Source organism: Solea senegalensis, linkage group LG20, assembly GCF_019176455.1.
Source record: "Solea senegalensis isolate Sse05_10M linkage group LG20, IFAPA_SoseM_1, whole genome shotgun sequence".
Classification (NCBI taxonomy): Eukaryota; Metazoa; Chordata; class Actinopteri; order Pleuronectiformes; family Soleidae; genus Solea; species Solea senegalensis.
Window position 1 is genome coordinate 7,752,530 of NC_058039.1, and position 19,672 is coordinate 7,772,201.

The window sequence follows — 19,672 nt, forward strand, 5'->3', positions numbered from 1 at the left end:
TATCATTATTATCACACTCATTTCATCTAAACTGAGACCATTAACGCTTCAGGAAAATGTAAACTGACGTTATAAATCAAATAAAAATAGACACTTTTTCCCATAGACTTCCATTCAAAGCAGAGTCTATGGATGGGTGTAAGGAAAACGTGCGTGTTTGGAGGACGAGTGAAGAGGCGCTCAGCGTTTGCGGACATGTAGACAACTTGTCATAGCTGTGATTGCGCACGAGTGCGGGTCACAGTAAAGAGACAGAGCTGTGCATTTTTGCCCAGATGTAATGTAATGCATGCTCCCTGTGCATCCCTCCACTGGCGTAGGAGAATTACGATGTAGACATCTGCTTGAGTCGCTGCAGCTCTGTGGCGTCTGTAGTGTCAACTCTCAGGAGTGGCTTGTTTTGCCAACTGCATGCATTCCCAGCGTGTTCTTTACTTTTATCTCTTAGCTCATCACAATAAAAAAGCTTTTTTTTCTTCTCTTTCCTCTTCCTCTCAAATCACACTGTTTGCATGTCTCTCATCCGTCCTTTCCTTTCACTCAAATTCAACGAGGCCTTGCTCTGATAATGACCCTCAAACATTCAGCCACATTTCTTCTCTAGAATTCTTCCCTCGTCATACATGGGTCTCGTTTGCATCGATAAATTCTTTGAAGCAGGAGTCAGATCACAGAAGGATGCTTGATTTATAGTGCACAGTTACACAGAGGAGCCAAATCACTGTGCACCATGCAGGCATGACATTCATTTATTGAATGGCAGGGGAAGAGACAAAAGAAAAATGGTGCGTGTGTGTGTGTGTGTGTGTGTGCATGCGTGGGGGGAGGGGGGGACATATTTGTCAATTAGTATGTAAATTCATGCGTGTGCCTCCCTCAGATATCCAATCAGGCTGTCACCTCAGCAGGGGGTGTGATTATGAAGTCCCTATGAAGTGTGGCTAGGCCGCTATGCAAAGTAAGGGGACACACACACACACACACACACAATGTTTGGATGTCCGCTTATTGTTTGATGTTTGATGTACATGCACATGTATCCTTCGTACACCGACAGATCACACTGCTGTTAACAGACTTTGAACTTAACCAGTTTAAGTATCCACCGGGACTTTGAAAAAAACGGCTTCATCGTTCACATCAACACCCGCGCTGTCTTTTTCTGCCTTTATTTCTCGCTCATGCTCCTCATACGACTGTAGTGTCTTGGGAGAGACGAGGGACAGAATAATGAGGTTGAATAAAGGAGTTTTAAAATGTTTTTCTTTTGTTTTTTTCAATGAAAACACAAAATAAAAGTAGCTGTGGTTTCTTGAGTGCTGCGTATGTCTTTGTAGCCACCTTCTCTTTATCGCTCCTGTCCTCTCTCTATTTCTTCCTTTGTCGCAAAGTGTCACTTTGCCTTGATTCATCGTGGGCATACCTGCATCAGATGAACACACCTCCTGTGTGTGCATATAGGCGTGTGTGTGCGTGCACGTGTCATGGCCGTCAATGCTTTCTCTGCCTGTCACAAGGGGAAATGGCTCGTGAGAGATTAAAGCTTTGTCTTGTCATAATGAAAGGTTAGAGTGATGGAAAGATGTGAGTCCAATAGAACGAGAGAGACAAGATAGGCAGAGAGAAAGCGAGGGAGGCAGGGAGAAAAGGAAAAATAACGGGGCAGTGGAAAATGAAGATCAGAGGCACTCAAGCATTGCTCCTGTGAAGTCTCGGCGTTTTTCTCCATGAAGTCAATCAGGCGAACGACAGACTGCCACTGACAAATGTTACCGCCGAGTTCTCTTTCTCCATCTTTTCCCCTCTGCTATTGTTAAGTCCATGGATCAAGAGGTAAACAGTGGTGTGTCCTCACTGGACGGCTGTACAGAAACAGCAATTACAGGACAGGAAAAAGAAAGAAAAGATTTCTGCACAGAAGAACACAGCCCGAGCTGTGTCCTTCACTATTTACTTCATGTAAGATAAACACAGTGTACTTTAAACTTATTATCATCAAAAGTGAATCTCACAATGTTATGTTTATGTTTATGTTTATGTTATGTTATGTTATGTTATGTTATGTTATGTTATGTTATGTTATGTTATGTTATGTTATGTTATGTTATGTTATGTTATGTTTATGTTATGTTATGTTATGTTATGTTATGTTATGTTATTTTCATGAGTTCGAGTATAATGTTATGACATTTCTCTGGCACTCATGCCAAATATGAGCCCTCTGATGGTATATACCACAGCTCCCCCTAGTGGAATAGAGAAATCAGATCAATCATGAGGACAAAGGCTCTCTGCCTCCACTCACCCAAAACCTGTTGTAATCTTGCTGACAGTTGGTTATTGGGGTATTGAAATTGATTTTCGACAAGTGTGACTTGGCAGTGTGCTCACTTGTCAATGTATTTTTTATTATTATTATTATTATTATTCTGAAAAAAAATATATCTGTAAAAGTTGTGGCAGCAATTATTGACTGAGCCGTTAAACTTGTATGTATGGATCCTGAGAGTCAATGGTTACAAAACAGCACATTTTATGAGGAACTACAGCAGTAAATCAGCCTTTATATGCAGTTGCTATTCCATCTATAAACCAAACATGTATGGCGACAGGAATTGCCCACACACACACACAAATATGGATAATGTAAATGACACATAATAAACAGGCTGTTCAAATGGCAGGATGCCATAAAGCAGAAGGACCCCACTTTCTTAAAAAGCTAAAGAGGGCAGAGCAGAGTATCTCTTGTGCTAAACATGGGAACATCTGGGACGACCTGGAGAGCACTCTGGCTGTTCAGAGGGACATTTGGACGGACAAGGGGCACTTGGACCAAATGTCAGAGGGCTACTTAAGTAGCTGTTGTGACATTGGGGCAAAAAATGTCAAGACTCTCGGCAGGACACAGGTTAAACGAACACTGACTGTTATCTTCATGTCAACAGTCAGTGTGCACGTTTTGCTCATCACATCATTTTAACTCCCAGCATGTTGGAGAGGGAAAAAGGTGAGATGCTGTGATGTAATAACAACCCTGAAAGTCAGTCAACGCTTGCTTTTTTAAAAAAATCATTATTCTATCTGTACACACACTCCATAAGGGAATAAAAGGTTGCTGTATTTAAGCCTTTGACCTTGTATAACATGTGTTAATCTGAATCACTGCATGACAACGTCTCGCTCTGTCATAAAGTGATAGCGGGGTAAGTTTCAATTCAAGAACAGTTGAAGGGCAGAACAACATTCATCATCTTTCCTCAGCACCCCGAGGATGATATCGCCCTGCCTCTCGGCGCCTGAGACTAAAACATACATACGCACGAAGGAGAGAAAGACGAGAGAGGAGGAAGAAGGGGAGAGAGACACCTCGCATCCCAAAATGCCTCAGGCTCTGTACCAGGAAGTGAGCACTCTCAGATCTCGAGCTGGATTCAGATTCCCCCCATTGCTTCTCGACACACGGGGCATCTAAAACAATGCAACTCTAATCCCATACAGTCCAAAGTGATGGAATTAAAGAGCATCATGCAGTTTACAAAAGACGCCAACAGTGATAACGCGTTTCGTTTGGCTGTGCATGCACATCGCAGCCGTGAGTCACTTTAGAGCATTTCATTCTCCTTTTCCCGCAGGTAAACAGTTTGTTTTGGGCGGAAAATGATGCCTTTGACATCTTATGTCACTATCAATATTTCTCCTAATGTTTGGCCTTTCCAGCACCGTCTTAGCAACAAGCTCGTACTGTATAATGCATTGGCCACTGCTGCCGCTGTCGCTACCTCGAGTGGCTAAAAAGAAAAAAAGGGCTGGCTGTTGTCTCTTCTGTTCTCCTCTGTACTGGCAACACTATTTTACAAGCAAGCAGGTTCATTACAGAACCATATGCTTGGTAACGATGAAAGCTGTGGGTGCATCCCTTGTATGAGATGGGATGCTTAAATTATTAAATACACCGCCGAGGCTTGATTCAGATGTGGCAGGCAGCCCAGTTGTAACACACACACACACTCTCACACACACACACAGAGAGACATGGAAGCATAAAGGCGTGGAGGGAAAAAACTTCAAACACCTTTCCTGTGCATTTAGTGTAATGAACAATGCCTTAATTGAGATTGTCTAATTACCCAATTTCAAGATAATTAATATGGTCCTAATTAGCATATGTAAATGGAACGTTGCATAATTGAGAATCCTTGTTTTGAATTAGGTGGCTCTAAAGTGAACCAGCACGTGAAAAGGTACAAAGCAGCTATTAGGAGTTTGATGCCGCATTAAAACAGGCCATCATTCAAAATGCACTGATGAAATGCTCAGCATCCACGCAGATGTTCAGAGACATTATGGAACGCGGTTGATTGTTGTTGATATGTTTTTGGGACATCGCTAATTAGATGTCATTACCTACTTATCACTTTTGTGCCACTACTTAAGCAGAAATGAAAACAATGTTGGTGCTGGAATTAATGCTCATGTACAAAAGGCGAGCAGTGGTGATGTGCACATTCAGCATTCAACTCATCTGTGTCCTTGGAGATTTGTCAGCAAAAGTGTTTCTGCAGCCAAGATGCTCTCAGTTAGACGGTACCGTTATTATTATGGATTGTGCATATTTGGCTGCTGTGGGTTTGCTAATCAATTAATGCAATGCTGCAGTTGCACTTGTCGGTGTCTGCACCTGTGTGGAGCACTAACTGTCACATTATGTCAAACAAGAAAGGACATCACTTTTCTCTCTGGTTGAAAGACAGTGAAGCTTTCCCAAAAATGTTGCTGATGTTATTATTCTGCCTCGGTTTGGTTTTGCGGAACAGAAACAACGTAACATGAATTGTCCATCTGAAAAATGGCTCTGTCGAGCAAAACTATCAGACCTGACTGAGGGAGCACTGACTGGGTGTTTTGAGCAGGAGAATTACCTTATGAACTGAACTTTTCATGCACACTTGGACACTACCTGTTTGCTTTACTAGTGCACTGTAACACTGCAGTTTTAAGTCTGCATAAAATGTAATTTCTACAATTTGTTCATTCGTAAACATGCACAAGTCTCGTGCAGCAGAGAAATGTGACACATTCTGACACACGATCATTTCCCCAACCTGGTTTGTACCTGATGCTGCCTAACAATTGGTTGTCTGACCCCTCAGTGGTGGAATGACATGTCCTCTTGGTGTGAGCTAATATTGATCTGGTAGCAAGTGGCAGTTGACTGAGTGGACCTGGAGGGCAGCAGTAATGGGAGGGCCAGGGGGCGTGAGGGGGCAACCAAGCACCTGGCTTACCCAGCTGGTACAGAGACTCCTCAGGCACACCCAGGACCCTGACTGGCTGACTGGCTGACACCCACGCTGGGCCACACATACAATAAGACTTTTACACACTTGTACATGTGCGCACACATACTCTCTCTCTCTCACACACACACACACACACACACACACACACACACACACACGAGACTGAGACGGATAATACTCTTCTCTCTGCTTTCTCTGCATCTCAGTCACTCACACACTCCGGGCCATGTCCAGACTTGTGGCATCAGCGCTGTCAGGACACAGGATTCCACGTTGGATTCAATCAGCAGCATTGTCAGTCAATGGCACACACACACACACACACACACACACACAGACACACACGCGAGCATACACACACAGGTCGCTGCTGCTTTCTGCCTCAGCAGAAGGGGAGCATGTTGTCCTTCCATCGTGATTTCCTCTTTCCTCCCGCCTGCCATCTCTGTTCCCTAGGCCCTGTCAGCTTTGCCCCTCTCCTTGTCAGCAGCCATATGGCAACCCCACACACACACACACACACACACACACACCCCACTATGTCTTTCCACATGCCTCATCCCCCAGTTGGAGCTTCACTGACAGATCTAAATGCACCACTAAGCCTCAGGATCACCGGACATACTCTGCAAGACAGTTACTATCAATTAACGCGTGTTTGCAGGTGATCCGGGGAATTTATTTTAGATTTATTTTCTTCAGAGTGTTAATTAACCAAAGTTACTTGGATTGAAGTAAATGAATCTGTAATTAATTATTTCTTCAACTTTAACAGGTCATTGAATCAGAGCCTCACACAAAAAAGGAGCCTCACTCCTGAACGCTGGACAGTCAATGCACTTACCACAGCTGTTTCTTCTCTAAAACAAAAGATTATAAACTGTTTTTATTTCACATGTAAATGTGTTCTCTAATTAAACCACATACAATAAGCAATATTCCACTCCAAGACGTAGGTTCGATTCCCACATCCCAGTTGAAAACCTCTCAAAAGTATCCAACACCTGCTTTTTTGTTTGCAATGTAACCACATCTCTCATTTTATGTTTAAAACTGTCATGCAAAGACAACTTAAGTCACGGGTTTCTCAAAGATTTGTGTGATAGGAAGCGGAGTGTGATGAAGCACCATGGTCCGTACTGTAATAAGTAGATCCACAGATCTCTCTCTGGTCAGGAGAGAGAAAGACAGACAGACAGACAGACAGACGGAGAGCAAAGGAGACCATCACTGTTACTGTGACTGGCCGACAAATCTGCCGTCGGGACGTGATGGCTAAAAGCTAATGTCAGGAGTTATGTGGAGCTGTCATCTGCTATTAGAGAGGATTATTGCCACAGTCTTGACTTACAGATGGACAGGGAGAAAGAAAGGGTGAGCAGAACAGTAGTGACAGACCTACAAGAGATGAGCATGATAGAGAGCATTATAGAGAGACATTTTGAATGTCCTTTAGACATTTAAAATGTCGGCACATACGTGCAGGCCAAGTGGTGACGGACTAAAGACTGCAGCACAAAAACTTTAAGCAGCGCTGATCAACACACACGGCTGAAGGCATCATGCTCTTTAATATCTGTCATAGTATATCAGAGCGAGACTGAGTGATCGCCAATAACAACATCCTTCAGACATAATTGCCTCACAACTCGTCCCAGAGCTCAACAGTTTAAATCCCTTAAAGCGCAGAAGTAATCAGGTTAGAGGAGACTTTATCAGATGCAGCAAAACAACGGAAAGATAATTATCTTAAAATAAAAAGGAGTAACGATTGAGGAGCAGCAGCACAACAGTGTGCCCTCTCCGAGATGTTTATGCCTTTGCTTATTCACTGATGTGTGTGTGTCTATTATATATCAAAGCATTTATGGCATTTAAACGGCTCACCTTCATTTTAAAAATAAATGTAAGCGTCATCCTTTACGGCTCTAATCTTTCTGCCCCATTAGCATTTCCCGACAGCATGAATTTGCGCTCGTAGAGAGAGTTATTTTTATTATGTATCCATTTGTGTTGTGCACTCTGAGAGGTGTTTTGAGATATGCGAAGTGTTTGCAAACAATTTTCCCCTCAACCTGTCTCATCCACTTTGATTTCATAAGTTCCTGTATTTCCCAGAATGTCTTTTGACGAAAAATAGTAGAGCATGCCAAAACATTTCAAAAAGAAAAAGTCGCTGCAACAACAAAGATTGCTTTTAACCCTTTGTTAAAGGGAATTGTGAAATTGGTTCGTTTCTGTGCCATTTCCTCATGGCACAGAAACAATGTGTTAAAATAATGGTTCAATGTCCTAGACATTTTCTTAGCCAGGACCAGTTATTTCTGGCCTCTGTGCTGACAGATTCTCAGCTGCAGTTCAAATTTTTATATATGGATTGACAAGAAGTAACACATGCATGAGCTTTTCTCATGCAGCCAGATTTTCCCTCAGACAGAGTCAGGCTTTTACTGCGTCCTTCTGTTCTCAGTCTTTATGCTAAGCTAAGCTAAAAAAAAAAAGCTGCTGTCTACAGCTACTTTTGCTGAAGACAAGACAATGGTGGAACAGCCCAGTGTGTAAGAATTAGTGACATCTCAGAGAGACTCAGAGGACACTCACTCCCCGTCCGAGGCGTGTCAAGGAACCAGGGTGGCCTTTGCATACCAGAGTAGTTCTGCATCTGCATAGTTAGCACCTGCTTTCAAATGGCCACCTTCATAAAGTGAGGTCCTTGCCTATACAAGTACAAAGCTTGGTGTGGTGCAACTAAATCATGTAATGTTACATGCTGGACCTTTAACCCTTAGAACACAGAGTAAATAGGCTCCTATTTTCCATTACTATGTTATATGTGTGACTTTTGCACAATTATCGCTCTAAAAAAAGTGATTTGAAATTAATCTTAACTTTTACTCAACAACACATAACACAAGAAAACCTGAAGATGTAACCTATAAACACACACACACACACACACACACACAGGATGTCCATATATGGAGTTGTGTATTATTTACCGACAGTGTGCCACGTGAGCACTAAAGGTTAAGGAACATACACACCCATGACAAATATGAAACTTAAATGTGTTAAGTGAAGCCAACTAATTCAAAAGAATCCGTTATCATTGAGGCTGTTTTTAAATGTGTCATCATAGCTTCAACCACAAAAAAAACAAATTCCACAAAGAACACGTTTTAATTGAATCCTCTCCACTTCTCTGTTGACTGCATTAAAGCTGCCAGTTTAACTGGAATCATTGAAGCATTTTTCCTTCCCTGTGACCTGCGTGTCCAACATTATCACCCACCACATTCCACTACCAGCTAATACATAACAATGACAGTAAATCCACCAAAGGAGTGAAGGAGTCATAAAGAGAATCAACTGCTTTATGCTTACTGTGCTTAAGGGGGCCAGGGCCAAAGGGAGTAAGGGGCATTAAATCTGACAGGATGCTTGGGGGGGGGGGTGGTTAGGAACATCAATCACACCAGTGTACACATATAGTATGTACATACAAACACACACACACTGGAGGCAAATGGAAATCCTAATACACTGACTATAAGATTAATGGTTATTAATAATGGCAGCTGCCCATTAAGACAGAAGAGCAAACAGTGCGCACACACACACACATACACAAGTAGCACGCTGTCATCTGTCAAATCACATTGATCACACACACACACACACAGTCGTCCTGACACATGCAGCTTGGTGTGTGTGGACAGAGAAGAGCTTGAAGGCATCAGTGAGTACATGCGATGAAGTCTCTCACCGTGAGTGTTTGTGATAGTTATGTTAATGGGTCACATATGGGCGCGACGCAAGAACTTTGCAGCGACGAAAACAACAAAGAAGAGTCACTCACTGTCATCGTGGCGAAAGCACGTCTGTCACTGTTGGCCTGCCAATGTTTGTTTGATATCATTAAGCCACGTTTAACTCGACATTAGAGGCTTAGATTTTAATTTGTGTATAATCCATCCATCCATTTTCTACCACTTTATCCCCCACATGAGGGTCACAGGCGGGGTACACCCTGGACAGTCCATAACAGGGCTACATCATTCCCAAATCTGCATGTTTTTGGACTGTGGGAGGAAACCGGAGAAGATCGTACACACGGGGACCACCACCCTGTGACCCTGGTTAACAACATACAATATTCAAATGTTGCAGAATTATTATTATTATAGGATATTAGCATACCACAGCTCTGCAAGGAGCTACAAATTAATGTTGAAACTGATTTCGAAACTACAATTCATGACGTATTGGCGTGAGGATAGATGTGTTGTGCATGACAGCGCAGACTGCTGATGTGACAGGCATTAAGAGTAGAACAGGACATTCCTTGTATACCTGCTACTTCCATTTTACAGATAAGCCCATAAATGTCAGTGATAAAATATGCATTACGCTCCGTTAACGGCGTCGTAGATGTCCAGCCTGAGAGGTTTCCACATTTTACTACACCAAGGTGTGCACAAACAAAGTGGAGGTGGAAGTGTAATCTTTCAACCCGCTGCAGGACACACATCTAAATAACAATAACATTTTCCATTTAGCAGACTGTAAAGATCAATAGCTACTGTATATACAAACTGTGCATTTATTGAATAATTGCTCTTTTAATGCGTCTTATTGGCCACTACTGTGTAGCTGACCGCACACTGTGGACTGAACGTCTATGTAGGGGAAATACATTCTGTCGTTGCAATGCTGTGTGGTCATCTCATAGAATATAACTGAATTTAAGAAACACATAATATATTTCAACCTCATATGAAACCTAACAAAGCAAAACAGACTTATCCTTAACGTGCCTTTGGTGCTGTTTTTGTACACTATACATAGCGTAATCATTAATTACTAATGAATTCTACACGACTTTCCTTACTCTTTGCTTCAACACATTTGCATAGAGCAAGCTTTGCATTGTACTGTAGCACATTATTGTAGCCCCGCTCTCTGCAGCATAGCCCTGGGTTCCTTTAAGCTCATTAACTGGAACAATAGTAGAGCTGGCAAATGCAACAAACGACTATAAGGTTTGCTGCAGCACAATTACATGTTTCTGAAGAAGACTTGCCTTTTGTGAAGTAGCAGAAAGGCCCTCTCGTGACACTCATTCCAAATTGAAAGAGCAAACAATATCAAAGTGTTCAATAAGATCTGATGATGTACACACAAGATACATTGACATCAGCTGGATTGGGTAATCAATGACCTTTGAAGTGTATTTGAAGAAGCAGGTCTGAAATAGTATGCCTCCACTGCTCGGGGAAGGAAATGGATTTTTCTTATACAGTCATCAGAAAAAAAAACTCCTATTCAGGCAAACTTGAATCTACAGAGCTCCATCAAAGGCACCACTTCAAGCAAGGCCTCGAGGTTTTCTTTGGGTTTCACAATGCCAAGCACTTTTTCCACCCAACAAAACTGGCCCATGATATAAGTCCATTAAAGATTGTGTTGTATCACATTTCACCAGGTCTGAATTATACATCACTTTCCCGGTGGCTAAATTGTTCAGTTTTATCATTAAACAAATGCTCAGAGACAAAAAAAATAAAGGAGGCTGAACGATACAAGCAGAGGAAACGTGCACAAAGAAAATCTCTCGCTCCTCTTGTCCTTAGTGTGACTACGCTTGTCCTTTTGTTGTGGTCCGACTATGAGGGACTGACGTTCCCTGTAGACAGCTGATACTGACCCTGTACATGGAAATCAGACGCGGACAGGTGAGAGCAAGTGTGTGTGCGTGGCGCATGTCTCTGCCTGTTTGCCCGTCTTGTCGGTGACAAGTGTCTGGTGTGACTGCACCTCTGTGCATACGCGTGCGCGTGTGGATAAGTGTGATGGCTGTTTGCCACATTTGTGTGTACACTTGTGCGTGAGGCAGAAATGAAAGGCAAGAGTCCCATCTGTTGTGGTGTAATGACTGTGCTATTTGGAGGCAGGAAAGGTTTGGTGTGGGAGCAGCTGGTACCTCACCCGGTGACCTTTTAGCATTCCTCCTCTCACCATCTGACAGATGTGTCAACTCGATTATTTCAAAAGGCCCTGAATAAATAAGCGATTGTGAGAGAGCACTGCCCGCTAACCCAATGACTCGATGAAACAGAGGCTCAACACACATACAAACAGGTGACGGTGGATGCAAAGGGAAGCGCGCCTGCAAGCGTGCAAACAGCCCCCCCCCCCGATACTTGCAAAGACAAGGACCGACACCACCACATGCACAGTCGAGAGCACAATCACATTCTCAATGCGCCAAACTAAGTAAATGATCACAGAGGTGAGTGCACGCACGGCCCCTGTTGTTGCATCGCTTATTTCATACTTTCCCTCGCTGTTTCAAGCCCTTTCTCTTTCTATCATCTGCTGATGTTTGGTAAAAGGGGTACAATGGGGGTGAATTGAATGCCATTGTGGTTCGGGTGCCCTTGGAGCACCGCTATTAGCTGACTGTCGTAGGAGGGAGGGGTGCCGGGGCTGGGTGGTGGGGCCTCAGGTGTTGTTGGGAGGCTGCCGATGGACTCTCATTCCCCTGGCTGAATCCACAGCGGGTGGAGGAGAATGAGAGTCCGTTGTGTATACTGTGTGTGTGTGTGTGTGTGTGTGTGTGTGTGTGTCTGTCTGGGAGTGTGTGTGCAGGGGCAGGGGGCTAATTGACTCACTGAGTGATTGGAGGACTGTGAAGAGGCGACCGCAATCAGACCTGCCCTGATAGAGTTTGATGCCTCCCTAAATAGTTTTCAAATGGAGGAGCAGGTGCTGTTTTTCCGAACCAATCCCCACTGCCCGGGTGTATAGGAGAGGAGAGTGTGTGTGTTTGGATGAGGTCCTACTAGTTCACCGTCTGTGTGGGTTCTGTGCTATTGTGTGACTCTTTTATTAGAGTAATCTGCATGAGGGGAAGTAATCAGACATGGTTTATGTATATATCTATACATCTATATATATTCCATTTAATTCAGCAAATGTGTTTTGTTCACAATTAAATTCAATGTCTTGTATCAAAATACCAAAACAAAGACTATGCAGTCACACACAGCTCAATATTACAGCATAAGCTGACAAAAGAAAGTGAATTCATGGTGGTGAGGGAGCACAGATGAAGGATAAATCCCACAGGAGAGCTGCAGTTACATCACAATTCAATTTTGGTCCCTAAAATTGGAGAAAAGACCCTCATTTTGTCTACTCCACTGTGTTAAGAATGACTTGTGTTGAAAATCCTCTAATGCTCTGGTCTAAAACCCCAGGGATTTGAACAGGCCCAGGACTTTCCAATCTCAAAAGCATGAAATGGGCTCCATCAAATCATTTCTAGTCATCTTGATTCCACCCGGTGGATGCAGACTGGTTTGTGCTGGTTATTGGGATGTCATGGTTTAAGATGTGTAAAAGTCCATTCTCGGCACATTTAACTGCCAGCTCATCTCCAGACGACTCCATACGACATGCTCTGAATAACCGGATCGGATGCTGAGGGAAATCGGTTATTCTGAGAGAATTTAAAACAGTCCTGGCACAGAAGTAAAGACACATGGTTGAGAGCTCTAAAACATAATGTAACACTCACACGAGTGACTAAAATGTATCTGAATCTCCACATGGCAGTCAGTAGCTTTCTACATCATCCAAAAGCTGCTCATATTAACCAAACGTCAGCATGGGTACAAAATTAACATCAGGGCTTTTGCCTGCTGGGTCAGAACCACGCACCATCACCACGGTCGGCCCTGGACTCCTGTCTCAGTGCTTCTGTCAGCACAGCAAGTCCGCCCCATCTATCATCTCCATTGATCTGCACTAATGACAGATGGTCGTTATGGGTGGGAGAGACAGATTGCCTTCAGCACAGCACGGCTTCACAGGCATGTTCAGACAGCACAGGCTGTGTGTGTGTTCTCTGGGCATGCTAGAATATCTGATATCTTATTTCTTGTGGTAAACAAAGGCCCAAGTCTATTTTCCACCTAATTAATACAGAAACATGCTTAAGAGAGAGCAGGACTTTAATCGTTCAGGCAGGGGCCGCGGTGTTTCACTGCACTGTCATGCAAACGGGAGAAAATGTCATCAAACCGTAGCAATCCATCTGAACTGTTACTTCACAATGTATGATTTGATGTTTACGTAATTGTCAGTGGTAAAAAAAAGTGCAGCTCTATTTTTTTAGACACCTAAAATCTCATTAAAGAATCTGGGTCGCTAACCCATTCACTCATGTAATGTGCTCAGACACTATCCAGATGTGTGGCATGTGGAACGAAGCAAGGATACTCACTTCCCACCATAACATTTAGCAGAATTGTTGCATACTATGAATTTTGCATGGGGGAGTTTTACAGACAGAGAGTGTATTTAAAGATGCACGAGCCATGTGTGCATCACAAACAGCTGTTACATGCTAAGACGGCGTGTTACAGTCGTGGATTTGTGAAATCTGATATCAATAATCATATAACAATAGTAAATAATATCAATCAAATTGCGGGCTCTTACCACGTCACAGTTTTTACAGTAAAGAACTCAGGAGGCACATTTCATATAGTATTATGGATAATATCCAGTCTTGTATAAAGTACCTTAAAGGGACACTTGAGTAAATGTGCAGGTGTCTCACCAGAAAATGACTTTGGTAGAATCACCTTTTATAATATTATTTAGTGAAAGTCTTAAAATATAGGACATTTTCTGTACTTAAGTATTAAAAGTCCTTTTTCTGATATAAAATGTACTGCAATTTTAGAAGTAAAAGTGAGGAGTTAGGATTGGGCCATGGTGACTCAGTGGTAGGGGCGAGTTGTCTTTCAACTGGAAGGTTTTGGGTTCAATGCTCATCTATGTGTGACCTTGAGCTAGAAAAGCTCTATATAAATACAGACCATAATGCCAACTCTTCTGATTTTGTTTGGTAGTAACGAGTAACAAAGATAGTTAGAGGAAAAGTAGCGGAGTAAAAGTAAAAGTAAAAGTGGCTAGAAATATAAACAACAAAGTAAAGTACAGATACATAAATTCTGTAGTACAAAGTATTTGTACTTTGTTACATTACAGTACTGATAATATCTTATAACCTCACTTCAATCATATCTGGCAGAATGTTGACACTTGACAGCACATAAATATTCTTCTGGGCCTAATTTTTTGTGCTACTTCTCTTGTTTATTGGCTGTGAACCTTGGCAGAGTAGTTCTACCTCGCTCAGAGTGATTTATTTATGAGACCATGGATCTCCGTAAAGCCGCGTCAATGCAGCAGTCTTCTAGGGCGACGTCAATAAGTGGTCGATGCGTCCGCGCTTGCATGAGAATCATTCATCATTCCTTTGACTGTTCATTCACTATCATGTCAGTGGACATCAATTTTAAACTCCAATGACCACACTTAACTGTGCGGAGGGACGGTGAGTTGTCATTATTTCAGCTGAACGTTTGACATGCAAGCAGGGTTTTCTGGTCAGAAGGTTGACTTAATCAATAATTATATCCCATAAAAAAACCATGAGGGGTTTATCCACAAGAGACAAACATACAGACATTAATATAATGTAAGAAACCTTAAGGATTAGCACAAGTTAGAGGCTATTTTTCCAAACAACAAAATGAAATGCCTCTACACAGGTTAGACATAAAGTCAGTTTATATACTTACAAGATCAGAGGCGTCAAAGTCAAATGACCTGGGGGCCAATAAGCGTCTAATCTGGTCATGAGGGGGTCGTCTAGAGAAAAAAAGAGCACAATTTAGACATTCATGATGATATTTCACCGAATTTCAACGCCAAAGTGTTTGTATTGATATGGAATGACGTGTACTTCACAATGAAAAACATGTTTATGATGCAAAATAAATAAATCTATTGTTATGCCCTAAATTAACAGCATTGGTAATTACATCAAATATACTTTTTTACATTTCTGTAATGGTTAATACACCAGTTTATGGAAGCTCTTTAACCTGAATTATATTTTTAATGCTAAGATATAATTATTGTTATCAATGAATTTTCAAATGTGATATACATATGTATATATATATATATATACATATGTATATGTATATGTATATACATATGTGTATATATATACGTATATACATATGTATATGAAAAGAGAGAGGGAGAGGGAGTTACATTTTGTAATTTGCATAGAAGACATAGAAGTTAGCCTTTGTGATTTACTAATTGTACTGTTTCAAATCAAATTGCAATTGTATTTTAAAAAACAATAATTGTGCGTTCACCAGGCTATGGTGCTGACTGTGCACCTACTTTATGTTGCTCTCTACGACCAAAAACATGCACCAGCCTCATTTAAAATCCACGTTGGCCTCCGCACTTCACGTTGGAGGCATCGTAGCCTTGATGGCGACAGCTGCACGCACAAAAAACGTCGTACGCGTTCTTGTGTGCAGCAAGAATATCATCAATAATTCAAAGTACAGTTATTATGGGCTACAGTCACAGAGCTGTCCCAGTGCAAACTGACCAGCTTCATGTACTTAGATCTTAAAAGCTTGTACCCTCTGTGGGTCCCCGAGGTCTTTGGCAGCCAGTGGGCCCCTTGGATGCATCAGCGCCATGATTTAGATGAGGCCATAAAACTCTAAATGGAGATCGGAGGCTAGTTGCTTAATTGACCTTTATTGGGCTTTCTGCTTCATTTGAAGACTGGATATTAAATTAACATGATAATTCAGGCCCAGCATGTTAATGCCACTATTGCCCCGCATGCACCCCACATTTTAATATCGGCCCGTATCTTTTATGGCTCCCATTGATTTAGCGCTGCTTTTTATTAACTGACTTTAATTTTCCATATTGGCGTACACTTACACAAAGAAGGTTTTATTCCAATTGAGCAGTGTGCAGTTACATGACTGAGGATTTATGAGGCCATTTCTATTTAAAAAAAAAAACCTCCTCTATTCTCAGTGTGACATATATAGGCTGTAACATGGAGATGAGATCCAGGAGATGAATGTAGGAAGAATCTCTCGAGTTGGTTATAGGACCAGTGGCTATAGAGGCAGTTAGAGGAATGGTTTCATGCCCGGTGACAAAGTTCTCTATTATAGTGATGTAATAAAAATGATGAAAATACGCCTGCATTAAAAAGTTATTAAAATCACCTTTCAGTCTTTTGGGATGTCTTTAGTTGAAGAACCTGCAGTCATAGCAGTTCTTCTGACTGTCCCAACATTGAGCATGATGACAGAGTCTGTACTCTGCTGCAGTGTATAATTAAATACTGGACTTTTACACATGTCCAGTATCTAATTAATGCAGTCATCTTGGCTAAGATGGAATAGTTTTTGCTCTGTGGCCTTGAAGGAGGCTGAGAGAGTGCTACTGCTCTCTAGTGGTAGCAATATGGGCAATAGAAAGGTGATGGCAACGGGCCAGCAACTGCAGACGGGGTTTAAAGAGAGGGCACTAAAGATAATCTCAGAGTAAAAGTCCAATGAGAAAAGACTTGGGAATAATCTCAGTCAGAAATGAAGTGTTTCTTATTCAAATATTCACTTTTTTATAAAAACTGTATGTACACACCAGATCGCAGTTTCCCACACACACACACACAGGTTTGCACAGGTATTCCTTTTAGGACACTGCATTGATTTCCATTCATATTGAAAACCTAAACAAAGCATTATCCCTAACCTTAACCCTTAGAAACCAGAGCATTTAGGCTGCTTTTTTCCATTACCATGTTAAAACGTATACAGAGGCTATAAGAATATGCAGTATAGAGTGTCTTATATCCTTTTTACCCAGCACAACCTATAGGTAATCTGATGAAAAATATTGTTTTTCATTTGAAATCATTACAGTCCATCAATAAAAGAAAAACTAAGTCTATCTTGTATTTTGCACAATTATCGCTGATTAAAAAAAATACGCAATTTAAAATGAATCATAACTTTCACTCAACAACACATACACAAAATGTATTTTGTAAAGACTAAAGATGTCCATGTAAGGAGTTGTGTATTATTCCCACGACAATTTACCAAAGGTGTGCCTGTGGCACAGATCTGTGCCATGTGAGCACTAAAGGTTAACCATCACCAGTGAAAGCCTAGCCATACCCTTAACCTGACAAGGACACTGTTCATGGCAGGAAAGGTCCAAAAGAGGTAACAAATACAAGTGTATACACACACACACAAACACACTGCCAGTCTGACAAAAACAAAAACAATACCACCCCCACCACAGTTGAGGTGAATTGCTTCCTGGATGCAGCCTCTCCTGGGTGAATGCATTATCATTTTGCCTATGACAAAAAAGAAAAGCCAAAGAATCTGAATATGCGTTTACATCTGTCTTCCATTAATATGCATGCCTGAATCCACATCTCAACACAAAGCCAATTTTCCAGCCATCTGTGGGATGGCTGGTAGAGGTAATGAATATTCTTTATGAATATGTTTTATTTTGCTAGGTGGCAATACATCATGAACGTGCGGCTGTTTTTCTCCCCTCACTCCCCGCTCTGTGTCTCTGTGTCTCTGTGTCTCTGTCCCTTTCACTCTCTTCCTGCCTCTCTGAGCTGCTGGGAACCTTCGCTGCACAACCTGATGAATTTAATTAGACTGTAAAGACGGGGTTTGGATGGATGGACAGATGGAGGGAGGGTTGGATGGATCGAGTGAGTGGGAAAAAAAAAAATGTTTTACCACGCAGACTCTCTTTCTCTAATAGGAGCCTTAATAAGCCACACACCTGCTCTGAATGGGGATGCTGCTGAGAGAAATACGGCTACAGCTAATAGCTATCATGACTTCTGCAGTAACTACTCTGCAGCCCTGATGTTCATTTAATTACCAAAGTAACTCATGACTGCGGTACACTGCACTGAATACTCATTGGTTCTACCATTTTTCTTTAGCAAAGTCCTCACACACGGTTGGTTTTGCTTTCAAATTTCTTAGATTGTGGCGTCGAAAGAACAAGAATTAATAAAATATGTTGTCATAAGCTGCTACTTTTATGGATAATTCATGGGATTTTATAAACCCACAAAATTAATTACTGGGATTATTTCTGGCACAAATCCAAAACTCAATCCCTGACATATGCTATGCTAAAATACATGTTGTATATAAAGGCCACGCATGCATTTTTATGACACCGAGTTAAGAAATGAGGACAGAGAGGTGGCATGTAGGATATGTCGGCCTTTAGGCACCTTTATATGTCACAGCGATGATTAAGACGTCATTGACAGTATTACTGTTCGCTGCTCGCAGGTCTCTTGGGCACTGGCACAGTCCATTGGCTGGTGGTGTCCTTTAATGATTTATGATTGAAGTTAGCCCGTGACGTCCCCAGAGGATCCTCCAGAGTGAGCGGCGCGGGGAGTGACCAGTTTTATGGCAGGACTGGGAATCAATTATGCTAACGCCGGGTAATGAATGCACTTGAGGGAACTGCTCCCCACACTCAAGGGCCATTTTTAACATTTGCATATTGATGGCAGCAGGACGGTGGCCACTTTCATCTGGATGTGATGGAGCACCGTGGAAATGGACTTCTGTGTGATCCTTTCGATTTCACTGCATTTTCCTTTGCACTCCTTTACTTCAATGTCTGACGGTTAGCTTTAGTTCAGTTACCATATTGACCTGGCACAAAAAGTAAGGACATTTGTGTTTGTAACAACGCGTCTTGGCAATAAACCTTGTTCTGTTGGAAAGCTTGTTTATTTCCATTTTAAATGGTGCCACATTTGTGAGGGAAAATGCATTTGTGGGTTGAGCAGCAGAGTTGAGTATGTGGGTTGTGACCATGCAAAACTAGTCAAATCTTGCTATTGACTCTTGTCTGGTGTCATTTATTGGATTGGACGATTCAAATCTGAAGTAACAAGACTTTCAACATTCAACTTTCAACCTTTTTGCCAAGAAGCAATCGTTACAACATAGAAATAATTAACCAAACACAAATTTCTTTTGTGCCAAGTTTAGTTGGAACAATAGATGTATGCCCACGTCTGTCCACTCCAGACACACGTAATGAAGGAATTGAATAAAAAGTATTACATGGATGATGGTCACGTTTAAACGGTCACAGTGACAATCTAAATCTGATCAGTTCATCAGTGAGTCAAATTTGAAGAAGTTCTCCCAACATGTTCCTGAGATATCACCTTCACAGAATTAGGACGGACAAAACGATTTGTCAGACGGACAACCCGCCGCAGCACATAATGCCTTTGGCCGCAGCTGTTGCTGGTGCAGAGGAATAAAAATGGACCACACAAACAATCTTTTCTCCACCCTTTCACATTATTAAATACACCCAGTAATGTGCACTCAACCAAGCCTCTCCCTCTTTTTCAATAGTCTGAAGTCATT

At 41.8% G+C, this 19,672-nt stretch overlaps 1 long non-coding RNA gene across 1 annotated transcript in view; it reads right to left on the reverse strand.

The window, feature by feature from the left end:
- Nucleotides 1–14,971: 14,971 nt before the first annotated feature.
- LOC122786421 overlaps nucleotides 14,972–19,672 on the reverse strand; it is a 60,321-nt gene continuing 55,620 nt past the window's right edge. The window contains exon 3 of the long non-coding RNA XR_006362444.1: nucleotides 14,972–15,032. This is a non-coding gene — a long non-coding RNA (uncharacterized LOC122786421). The remainder of the gene's footprint in view (nucleotides 15,033–19,672) is intronic.